Consider the following 12,567-nt stretch of genomic DNA (forward strand, 5'->3'; position numbering starts at 1 on the left):
GGTGTTTCTCCAGAGTCTGAAATAAGGTATCTCCCCCCTCTTGTACACTAACCATTTTCTGATTGGCTACCCTTTGTAAACAAAAGATTTGAACCACAGGTGGGTGGTGCTTCTGTGCTCACAGTCTTTAACAATCTCTTATCTCTTGTGACTGAAGAGAGGAATCTGATCTCTGAGTGTTTGGCTCTCAAACTCACACTCAAGTCATTATTTGAAACGTTGACTTTATTTAAAATGAACAACCACGATTGTAACAGTATGAGATAAAATGCAGCATGATAGGTCCAGACATTCTTCTGCAGAGCAGGGGTCTGTTAGCATCACAGTGAAGGTGTTCTACAAGTGTTGCTGGAGATTCATGCATTCCCAATCCAAAACTGTGGGACTATCTAAAATTGTTATAATCATTAAAATTCAGGTTAAGGACTTGAACAAGTGTCTTCCTGTCGATCATATTTTGAGTATTTTTCCCAGGGGAAGAACCTGTGTGCTAACTTTAAATCCCTGCTTCTAAATCTCAAGCCTCAAGCAAGCAATCTTGAAGAGCTTTTTAATCCTAATTTGAATTTTGACTGTGACATCCCCCCAAAATCCCCCAGATTCCTTAGCATTTGGAAATACCCCAGCATATTCTCACTGATATACCCTTTAAATGTAGTTTTTCTTGGTTTTTTTATTACATAAATAAGTACAAGGACCTATCTTCTAGCACTGTATCCATCCCTTTGCCTCAAAAGCAGCACGTTCTGATTTTAATTGGAAGTTTTAGAACCACTTCCCTGACGACAATTCTTGTCTGATAAATCTTGGAAGCGCTCTGGTGTTAATTGCCTTTAGCTGAGGGCCTCTGACGCTACAGTATTTCCAGCCAAGGCTCTAATTGTAACAACAATGAGCTGTAACATCCCACAACAAAGTATTAATTAAGCAAACAAGGACAGGAGCTCTGTTGCTACAGCAGAGAGATAACAGACACTACAGTGTCAACATATTTGAACTGGGAATAAAAAGTATCCCCTCTGGGACAAGGAGCTATTGTACAGCTAATCCTCTTTGAAAGCAAACACGTGTCCATACAAATAAATGCACAATTATGTGGTCAACTGAAAGGCTAGATACTCAGGTCTTTGGATTTTTTCCTATTCAGATCATGTTTATCTAAATAGAAAATAATTTCGGTTTTTTAGGAACGCCAAAAAGTGTCTCTTGTCCTCCAGTTTCCTCGGGTCTTTTAAGGACACACAGTGTTGAGATATACCAGCTTTTTGGTTAGATGGACTGAACGGGGTTCTCGACTGGCATCTATGGATAGCCCGCAGCAAAAAAAATTTCTGGCACAATCTATGGATAGCCCCTCTACCTGCAGAGACTGTCTATTATCAGATAAAGGTACAGTCCACAGTGTGTGGAACAGCCGGTCTGAGAACTACTCTTAGTTTTCCTCTATGACTGAACCAGGATCTTTCACTGATAGGTAAATGTGTAAAGCATAGAGCCACTAAGAAACTGGGTAAAAATGATTGAAAAAGCAGCCAATGTCCGAAAAACAAAAACAAATTATTGCTCAAGACCACTTTAAGACATTAAAGTCTAGCTCTTTGGAAGTAAAAGACAAATAGACATCTGTTGGCAGCCATGGCACAGGTGGTAGAGCTGTTACTCCACTAATTGTTCATGATCTGCTGCCACTGGTGTGTATAAATAGATACATTATATCATTTATCAGAACCCTTAAGGTTTAAAAGGCTCTTTTATTCATTTACCAGATTACATCACAAGATTTATGCAACTGAAGTCTGTTTATTTTGCATTTTCATACTTTTATCATATACACTTTATTACATAGTTTGAAGTGGGCTACAGATGGCTCTTCTCTGTCAGTCTGCTTCTTGATAGACTCAAGAGCACATCAACTGTTTACCATCACCCGATGGTAAACGTCGAGAGTGGAAGAGTGGAAAGAAGAGATCCACATTTTTGCTAAACATTTTTGCTAAAGGCAAAAATGTTATTACCTGTTCAATGACTGCATTGAGTGTTGTGGTGAAATGCCTGCCGTGACACACAAGGAGGGGGCTCTGAGGAGAGCTGGGTGTGCAGAACAGCCAGAATTTCCCCCTGCAGCTACTCAGCTTCACCTACCCTTTCACTTCCTATCATTTAGGCTCCTGCAATCTCATCGTAAAGTTTGTCCCATTATATTTTGGCTTCCTCCTGGCTGCACCCCAGTGCCTCTCCAGGAACCCAGTGATTCTTGTGGTCGTAAAGTGATGAATCATGTAAATGGCTCCAGGCATAACGGCAGACTTTACACTTTTGTACAGCCATAAAGTAAGGAAAGGTACAGTCTGAGCACTCTTTCTACAGTAAGACTATAATTTGGAAGATTTCACCCAAAGTAATAACCAGCAATACTTAATCGTTAATTTCACACATCACCCAACAGATGTGCATGTGTGATACATTCTGTGTCAGACATTAACCCGGCATCTCCCTACTGTCATCAGGTTTTGCCAGTCTGCAAATTTTCAGTGCATTCACTGCATGCGCGCTGCTTCCTGCATGCTCTATTCAGTAAGCTAACTCACCTAAATCACAATATTCCCAGTAATGTAAGGTGGTCCATTTTCTGCTGTTTCCTACATCCGAGAAAGAAAAACTGTTGAAAATGTCCTGACCTCATTCTCCTGAAATTGTGTGAAAAGCTCATGGTGATTATATTTCAGTATATGTTGTTTTAACTCCTACCATTAGCTATGATAGACCATTTGCTAAGCTATGGTCTATCATAGCTTAGCAAATGTGCATGTAGGTATTGGCCCTGGTGGAGTGGTAGTACTGCAGAAAGGGAGAACCTTGTATAACATATATAATATATGTCATGTGTTTTGGGTGTTTGGCCCAGAGCTTGTGTTTGGAATCTAAATTCTGATTGATCTTTATTATCCTCTGTTTTTGTTATAATCTGAGCTTTGATGATTTTGTTTAAAGCTTCTGGTCTTCTTCTTTTCTTAGTCTGCCTTTGAGCTTCGTTTTTGTTCTTACACTTTTGTATTCTAGGTTGTAGTGATTGCTTATCTTGATTCCCGGAGTTTCAGTTCCCCGTGTCTCCTGTTAAGTCTCTGTGTCTGTGTTTGTTTACCTTTCTGTGTCTGTCTGGTCTCTCTGTGTCCTGTCTCTGTGGAAGACATTGCAGTCTAATATGGTAACACTGTTTCAGCAAGAAAACCATGCAGCAAAGCATACCCTGCTTTTTGCATCTGTTGGATGACTGGAAAGTACTGATTGAGACCATAACCTACGTGATTTATATTTAGGTCAGTGAGCAGTAAAGTAATTTTCTAATATGCTTCTAAAGGATTGAGATTTGTGTCCATGTGGAAAAGCTCAGGTTTAAGTCGGGTGAATTGCATGTGTCCCGTGTCCTGCACCCTCCATCCAGGACACGGGACACATGACAGATAGCATCCTGACCTAAACTAGGCAGTGTTTCCAGAAGCGAGAACGTGTCTGAAACTGACCAGCTCTTCTTGTGCGTTACATGTGAGGGAGGGTAACTTCAGACAATGCCCTTGCCTGATTCTCAGACATGGCTTGGAGATGATGTGTGAACACAGATGACACCAGTTCGGTTCTGTGAATGTTACCCCTAAGGGTCAGGCGGGCTGTGAAAGTGACTTGATATTGTATCTAACTGTCAAGACACGCAGACACAACAAAAGAATCATTGAAGGGAGGGTGAAGAAAAATCCAGCTTGTTTACTTCTCAGCTGAGCTTGCATCATATGAGATGTGACAGTCAAGTAGAAAAGGCCTCAAGACTCAGAATTTTATGCATCAAATCTGAGCAGCTCTGCAGTCTCCAAAGGACAGATGTGTGATGTCAAACACAGAGACTGTCTGAAAGAGAGTCAAAGGGAGAACTCGGGAAGAAATTCCTCCACAAGGTCAAGATATCAACCCGGCATTGTCAATCATCTGCTGTTTATGTTTCCAAGATAAAACACACACAGCATCCACGAGTTCACCGAGGAAATAACAGACAAGCAGCAACTCATTGGAGCCCTTTGCATTATCTAGCTGTGCCAATTGAAGATGTAGACAGAACCCCCACCCAAATGATTAACACACAGAAGAATATGAATTTCTCTGGATTAATGTACTGACATACTTTAAAAGATGAATAAAGTCCTACACAAGTATGAGAGCGAGCAATGTGCATTGATATATGCATCCTCATGCAAATGCATGATTCATATGTAAAGTTTCATTCAGATTTGGTTAATCAGATGTAGGTAAACTGAATTAGCATAATGCATTACTTAGGTACCCAATAGCTTGTAGCTTACAGTAATACTCCTGTATCTTTTGCCTGATGGAAAAAGTGAGGTGCAGGGTGGGACTGGTCTTTAGTGATGCTTCTAGCCTTCCTGGTGAGTCTGGTGGTGGTGACATAATGTGAAGCTATGAAAGTCAGTCTGCAACCAGCGATCCTGGAAGCTGTATGTTTAAGCTGTTGTTTGTCCTGATTGGTTAGGTTATCGTACCAAGACAGGTTTAATGAAATTGTACGTCTCTATAACAGCTGTACTGAAAATGGATCACACCTTCTCAACTGAGCCCACATTTCGTAGCTGCCAGAGAAAGTAGTCTCTGGTGGTTTTTGCCAGTGATTGGACTGGTGTAAATAAGACTGGTTTATAGCTGTGGCAAGGAAAAGGAGGGAGGAGACCCTCTTAACCCAATCAGCTCTTTAGTTTTAGATGTGTTGAGGCTCAGATAGTTGCCTTTACATCAACTCAACCGCTATTTCACCTCACTCCGGTATGCAGAATTGTTGCTGTCAGACAAAAGACCTACCACAGCGATATCATCAGCAAAGTTTTGCAGTTTAACTGAAGTTTGACACTTATTTGTGTAGCACACAACCTTGTGGAGCTCCAACATTAAAACTCTGGGCACCGAGACATGATTGTGAATTCTAACAACTTGTTTCCTACAATTCAATTCAATTGTATTCATTTAGTGCCAAATCACAGCAACAGTTGCCCCAAGTTGCTTTATATTGTAAGGTAAAGACCCTACGGTAATATGATGACTCAATTTGTACCTTGCTTCCCACGGGCCTCCTTTGCATTCACAGAACAATAGCCTAAGACTATGCATAGTAAGGAAAGAAAACATATGGTCTCCTTATTCAATTCAATTTGAACAGAAAGTTCAAGCTCCATCCCATCTGTCACAAACTAAGTCGAGATAGCATCAGTGTAGGCTTCCTTTGAACATGGAGGGGACACAGTAAGCAATAGATTTGGAGGTTGGACCCTTAATTTCCTGCATTCTGTTGACCCTTTTATGCCCTTATGTGTGTTCTTAAGGTTAAGGTTAGGGTAGATTCAATCAGCAGTAGATAAGTCATCCATCCTCACATGCACAATTTTAAAAAACAAACCCAGACAGCAGATAGATAACACAAAACGAATTTACAAAGCGTCGTGTTTATCTCAGTGACGGCTGCTGTAACAAAGCTGTTTTGAAACTGTGTTGTTCGGCATTTTGGGATCAGAAGGAATAAACTGAAACTCACTATGCAACGTGTGCGACTTGTCAAATCCAATCAAACCGCTGTAAATGTCTGGTGTGAGGGGACCCTGGGTTCACCCTGTTAGACCATTTAGCAAGAGCGAGTGTACGTTCTCTACAGATAAATATCCAAACCATGACACCAAGAAAAGGACAAAACAGGCTCGGTATAAGCGCACAGGCTTTACAGTCAGGAATCGTTCCAACATATTCAGACTGAACACATTCCGCCTATAATGGACGGGACCTCATGGGTATTACATTTTTAAAAATCAGTGACCATATCTTCTGATATGTTTAACTGCAGATAGGACTCATCACACCATTTAACCAGACCATCACTGTGACATCTAGCACAAAATATGTGAATCAATCTGCTACAGTGAAAAAATGGAGCAGCTATCTGGTTACTATACCTGCTGAGTCAACACGACCAGGTATGATTTACTCTTACTCTTTACATCTCTTTTCTCTGTTAGAGGAACCTGCATAAACATGCACGTGTGCACCGATCACGCCACTTATGTAATCAGTGTTCAAAACATGTTCAAAACATGTCACACACACATCGGATGATTTTAAAGAATCCGAAACATCTCAGTTATGTTTTTGAACCACGATGGAAACCAGAAGAGCAGGAAGTGTTCCTTTAAGGTTAGTCAGCAAACTAGTTACAATACTTCTATTGTAAACTCAAAGGAAAAACAAAACATGGCTTGTGACTCAGTTTTTGAAAAAAAACTTGATGCTTGTGGTTGTTTTACTTTTATAACTATAAACCTGGCTTTGTGTGCACAGCATCAGAAGTTGATTTATATAGGGGTTTTCACAGACGTAAGTCACAAAGCACTGCACAACTATCAAAACACAATATTAATAGAGAAACATGTTAAAAGACGATAAAAATAAAAGCATAAATAACAAAGAAATGCCAGCAGAATGCCAGATTCAACAGAAAAGTTATTAACTGTTTTCAAAGAGTCCCCAGCGTCAGCTAAACGGTGCTCGAGGGGCAAACTGATCCAGAGCCAGACTGACGGGCTCGGTCCCCTCTAGTCTTCAGTCTTTTACAACTACTTGGAGAACTAATAGATTTAACAATGAGTTGAGATAAATAAGTTGTGTATATATGTATGTGTGTGTGAGGGGTTCTCCTGGAAAACATTTAGTGCTTCTATGAACTCACCATTCACATTCTGAGCGTAAACACAACCCCCACTGCTGAAGAACAAAGACCCGTCTCCTCACCGTTTTTTTGGTCTAATGAATACATGTATGTAGCTCATGTGAATGTTCCCTTAAATAAACAGACATTTCAGGTATTGTGGCTGTTTGCTGCTTTTCCTGATCTGAACTTGTTTACAGAGTTGATAAAGCATAGATACAGTTAAGCAGCTGAACATAGTTACATGAGTCGTCTGACATTTTCCAGAAATATTTGCTGCTTTAGAGACTTGACCTTTGTTCAAGGATTTGGAGCCATGCCTTTAAGTCACGGACTGAATGGAATGAATATGTGGGTGTTTTGTTTGCACCGCTCTTTCTCTACTGACGATCGCTGTCATTTAAGAAACAGAGCTTCAAACAGATGGGGTAAGCCTGGGGTAAGTTTTAATCTCTTCCCCGTGACCCAGATGAAATCCTGAGAACAGCCAGGTTTTTGGCAGAGTTCAGCTCACCTCCGTCCACGAGTGCGCACAGCTGATCTGTGCAAACACCATTCTCCATGGATGAATGGACTTTGTGCACCTTTAAGATCTTGAAATACCAAAGCCTCTTACCTAAACCGACAGATTATGTAAGTTTCAAGTATTAAGAAGTGATAAGAAGATTCACAGTGTAGTCAGCTGCTCACAGCTTGCAAACACACTGCTGTTGTCTAAAATGGGAAATACAAGTATGTATTAGTAGTACTTAAAGCACTATAGATTGAAACATTTACATGTGGGGGATTAAAATATGGGGGATTGATTACAATCCTTCAGATTCTCTCATGGATTAAGTCTGTTAACTTATACATTCAGCATTTTTTGCTGGTTTTCTTTCAAGGCTCAAATAAAAGGGTTTTTCCTGTCACACACTCACACTCTGCTGATTTATCTTCAGCAGCTGTGTTACTTTCAGTCTGTATTGTGTGTTTAACCTCTTTGCAGTTTTCCCATATTATAATTAATTTCATCTTCCTTTGTGAAATCAGTTGCTGTGATGCCAGAACACTTGTCCATAATTGTGATTGGTTAGATGCTGATGATTGGGGTAAGTGAATCGAGATGACTGGGTGTGTTGGACTCGCTTCATAGTACAAAGCTCGGGTCTCTTAGAAACCTGTTAGGATCGTAACTCAGAAAAACCCTGAAATTTGACCTTTAAAACAAACAAAGAAAGAAAGAAAGAAAGAAAAGAACTCGTGGCTTTGTGTGTTGTTAAATCATTTGTTATTTTATGAAGGTTGTTGCCTGTCCGTATCTTTATGATAATCACTAAAGACAAATAACTCCAAGTGTCAAATCTTGCCGACTCTGTAAAATGCAGAGATGAGAGGACCCAAATCAGACTGAACAAACACAAGCCGGCCATTTATTGGGGCTGGTGCAGAGTCCAAAATACAAAGTCTATAAACTGAGTAACAAAAAGCTGAAGCTGCACCACAGACCATGAAGGGAAAAGTACAGGGATAGTTACAGACACTGCAACAAAAGGACAAAGGGAACCTGAGGCCATTCGCACTGATACACTCATTACTGATGGGTACCAGGAGGGAGAGGGACACAGGTGAGCAAACCTTCAAAGTAAAACAGGAAACAGCCAAAGAGGACTGATACTGAATATTAACATCTGGCAAGATGAACAGAACAAGAAAACACAAAGGGACCAAGACATAAACACTGAATGAGACAGAGGCAGGACGATGAACCAACTGATAGTAGATATGAACCACCAAGTCCTGTATTTCCACTGTACCTAAAGCATGCTCAATTCGCCTCTATGATCTTGAGCATATATAAGGAGAATGTATTGTGTTATAATTAAATAAACAGCACAGGTAACACTGAAACACAAAGTCCTTATAATCAAAAATAGTTCAGCAGGGCATCAAGCTACACTCACATTTGACTTCATTCATATTAAGGAATTATTGAGTTCTCTGTTTAAGCTCATTTAAGCTTTCTTAATGCTGCTCCTAACAGTGCTTTATAATGTCTTCTTTTCTCACTGCTTGTTTTTGAGTGGCTGATATTTTAGTGTCTCCTGTCAGTGTAAACTCTTTAAAAACTCTATATTTTTAATCTTGGACTCTACTCCGGGGGCTTTGCATAATTAAAAATGAAATCCTTATTTATCTTATTTTGAGCCATGATGCAGAACATGAGTCCACCTGTAAGCCAAAAGCTTTGGCTTCAATCTGCTCTTTTCATACATCGTTTTCCCCCCTACTTTTGTCTCACATCTTAGCGCCTTGGGTCTGGCTGTGAGCACAGATGCTCCAGTCACCTGCTGCTCAAATCTTTCTGTTTCATGGGGAACTAAAGGAAGGTCTTCCATCCAATTTCTTGACCACAACTCAGGGTCCAGTTGAGGAAAAGGCAGGATACCTTGGACAGGCCTTAGACAGTTAGGCCTTTTATCCTGTCTTCCTTCTCTCACCCCAACCATTCGCGGCAGATCCAGTCCAACTTTTTTTATAAAGAGCTTTAAAATAGCCAGCACAAGACCAAAGTGTGTACAGTAAATAAGTTAAGAGCAATAGATCAAACAAAACAGCAACAAAATAAATAATAAAACACATAATACATAAAATTAAAACAGTCCTACATTAAAAACAACAACATACAATCGACTAAAAAACAACTGAAATGAAAATGAATTAAAAACCAACATCTCACTAAAATCAACATCATCATCTCACTACAATCACCTAAAAAAATAAATAAATAAATAACATCTAGCAGGGTGTGAAATGCCAGGGTGAAGACGTGGGTTTCCAGAAGTGATGTAAAAACAGGCAGAGAAGAGGCCTGTCTGGAGCTGCTACAGCAAAAGCACGGTTTCCTCTAAGTTTACACTCAGTCCTGGGTACATTCAGGAACAGCTGATCAGATGGCACCGCCCCTCCCTGAGCCTGGTTCTGCCAGAGGTTTCTTCCTGTTAAAAGGGAGTTTTTCCTTCCCACTGTCGCCAAAGTGCTTGCTCATAGGGGGTCATATGATTGTTGGGTTTTTGTCTGTATGTATTATTGTAGGGTCTACCTTACAATATAAAGCACCTTGAGGTGACTGATGCTGTGATTTGACGCTGTATAAATAAAACCGAATTGAAGCTGAATATCACATTTATGGCAAATATCAGAGTCATGCCTTTTGACTGTGGAAGAAAATTGGACGATGCATAGGAAAGCCATACAGGCAGGGAAGCTGCAGGACTGTTCTGCTTCTCCACCGAGGCCCAGTATAAGATAAATGCTAATTATTTTGAATTTTGAAGCATGCAGCAGAGTCCATGAATAACAAATATGGAGCTGGCAATGAGAATACCAATTTCTCTTTAATGGGAAGCCCTGACACTATGGAGAGTACCTGTGCTCAGTTTCCGTGTGGACACCTTCCAGCTGACTTAAAAATGAATTTCATGGCCTGATTGCTCCGAGCGTGCGATGTCTGTGGTTGCCATGGTCACGCTTGGCTCCGTGAAATGAGCAGATCAGGTGGAAATACTGTCATTTACTAACACTCAGAAACAATGCTGATATTTATCATCAAATCGGGAAATTGCACTTAGAACCTGAAAGGGTACTGTCAGGAAAATGAGTTTGTTAACCTCGGTTTCACATTTCATTTGGACTGCCTTGTTTATGCTGTTGTGTCTCTGTTGGCTGTAATGTTCTCTTTTTCCTCATTACCTGCAGAGGCGGAGTCCTCAGAGTTCAGCTGCAAGACTCAACGAGCCACCAGAGCCACTCATTCATCATTTCATGTTTTTTTTCCTCCATTTGTTAGATAGATGGCTGAAAGCTCAAATTTCCTCATTTTCTGTTGTGCTCAAAGACATAAATCACAAATTCAGAATGTCCTAAAAACGTGGTTCTTGACAGCAAAGTAAATGGCTATCCTCCAAGGTTGTGTATATCTGCCTAAAAAAATATACCTCTAATGTAGGCTGTCAGACAAAATGCCACTTCCTGTCTCCTCACAGCATACGGAAGAATTATTATGCCGCTACTTTTTTTGTTTAACAGATGTGTTGTCACACAGTAATTGCAGAGATGTTGTTAACAGGTAGAAATATGCACTTTGTAAAAGGATGGGCTTTGAACATGTGCTAGGCAATCAGATAAATGAGGCAGCGTGCAATGAGCCTTCTTTCTGCGTAAAGATAAAAAGTGAGAAAAAGAACAAAAATAGAAAACCTTCCTGTCTGTAACTTTTTGTCCATTGTCCTACGTGAAGCCTATCTATTATTAGACATATTACTTGTGTGGTACTACATAGGTGTTAAGCTGTTCATTATTTACTGATGTGCCAGACACTCTGGGGAAGAAATTCCATCCATCCATCCATCCATCTTCATCCGCTTATCCGAGGTCGGGTCGCGGGGGTAGCAGCCTAAGCAAAGAGGTCCAGACCTCCCTCTCCCCGGCCACCTCCTCCAGCTTGTCCGGGGGAATACCAAGGCGTTCCCAGGCCAGCCGAGAGATATAATCTCTCCAGGGAAGAAATTCATTGCACAATATTATATAAAACTTTTTTGGAGTCCTTTTTTGCCTCTACTTTCATCCTCACCAACTCATGAGAACATACACCGATCAGGCATAATATTATGACCTATTATGAAGTGTTTAACACTGATCATTTCTTCATCATGGCACATGTTAGTGGGTGGAATATACAGTATTGTATTTTTCAGACCATAAGGTGCATTAGGCGAAACAAAATCAGATCAAACTTTACTCAACTTATTCTTCTTGCTACCTCCATTTCCGTACCATTGATTCATTAATGTTGAATTCTCTCGCAGCTGCTCCTTTCCCATGTTGTTGCAGTATATTAACGACTAACCTCATATTATGGATGGATTATCTCAGTTCTTCTCCTGACTGAAGTTCGGTCCGTTTACACCATCGGGAACCCTCACGTTAACTTTTATCGAGTGGAAAAAGTTGGTGTTCATCCTCCAGCTTCACTGTGTTTATGTTATGCTAACATAGCTATGTCGCTAGCAATCGCATAGCACATCATTATGTACCAGCTAGCCCAACTTCAGTAACCCTACAAAACTCCGTGCTGTTTAGTTTTCTGTCTTCATTTATGTTGGAAGTGATAGCAGAGCTGTGCGCTTTAATTTTTTCAGAAATCTCTCAGTCAGAACATGCTATATCATGTTTAGGTGGAAACTAGCGAGCTAACTTACTGCTAACTCCATTAAATTTAATACATTCTGTTTTCATGAATGCCTGGATGTTAAACTTAATTGTTACACCTGGTAAGGCAGCAACACTGATCATTACGCTGATCACTATCTCAGATTGCTGAAAAATCTAATGCTGGTTTTGATAGAAAGGTGTCAGAGTGCACAGTGCATCACACTTTGTTGGGTATGTAACTACATAGCTGTAGACCACTCAATGTCCAACAATGGGCATCTGAGAATAAGAGCTTTGGGTCCTGTCATCCATGTGGATGTTACTTTGCCACGTACCACCTACCCAAGCATTGTTGCAGACCATCTACACCCTTTAACGGTATACCCTGATAGCTGTGGACTCTTTCAACAGATTAATGCTCCCTGGCAAAAAGTAGAAATGGTTTGAGGGGCACAACAATGAGTTTAAAGGTATTGAATTGGCCTCCAAATTTACAGGGTCTCAATCAAATCAAGCATTTGTGGCATGTGCTGGACAAACAAGTCTGATCCATGGAGGCCCCATCTCCCAACTTAGCAACAAAGGATCTGTTGCTAGCGTCTTGGTGCCAGATACCACAGCACACA

At 40.5% G+C, this 12,567-nt stretch overlaps 1 long non-coding RNA gene across 1 annotated transcript; it reads left to right on the forward strand.

Moving 5' to 3' along the window:
* The first annotated feature begins 8,219 nt into the window (after positions 1-8,219).
* Positions 8,220-10,986, forward strand: LOC113030916 (uncharacterized). The gene is made up of 2 exons (XR_003273665.2): positions 8,220-8,355; positions 10,487-10,986. It is a non-coding gene; the product is annotated as an uncharacterized LOC113030916 (long non-coding RNA).
* The last annotated feature ends 1,581 nt before the right edge of the window (positions 10,987-12,567 follow it).

This window comes from Astatotilapia calliptera, chromosome 10 (assembly GCF_964374335.1).
Source record: "Astatotilapia calliptera chromosome 10, fAstCal68.1, whole genome shotgun sequence".
Taxonomy (NCBI): Eukaryota; Metazoa; Chordata; class Actinopteri; order Cichliformes; family Cichlidae; genus Astatotilapia; species Astatotilapia calliptera.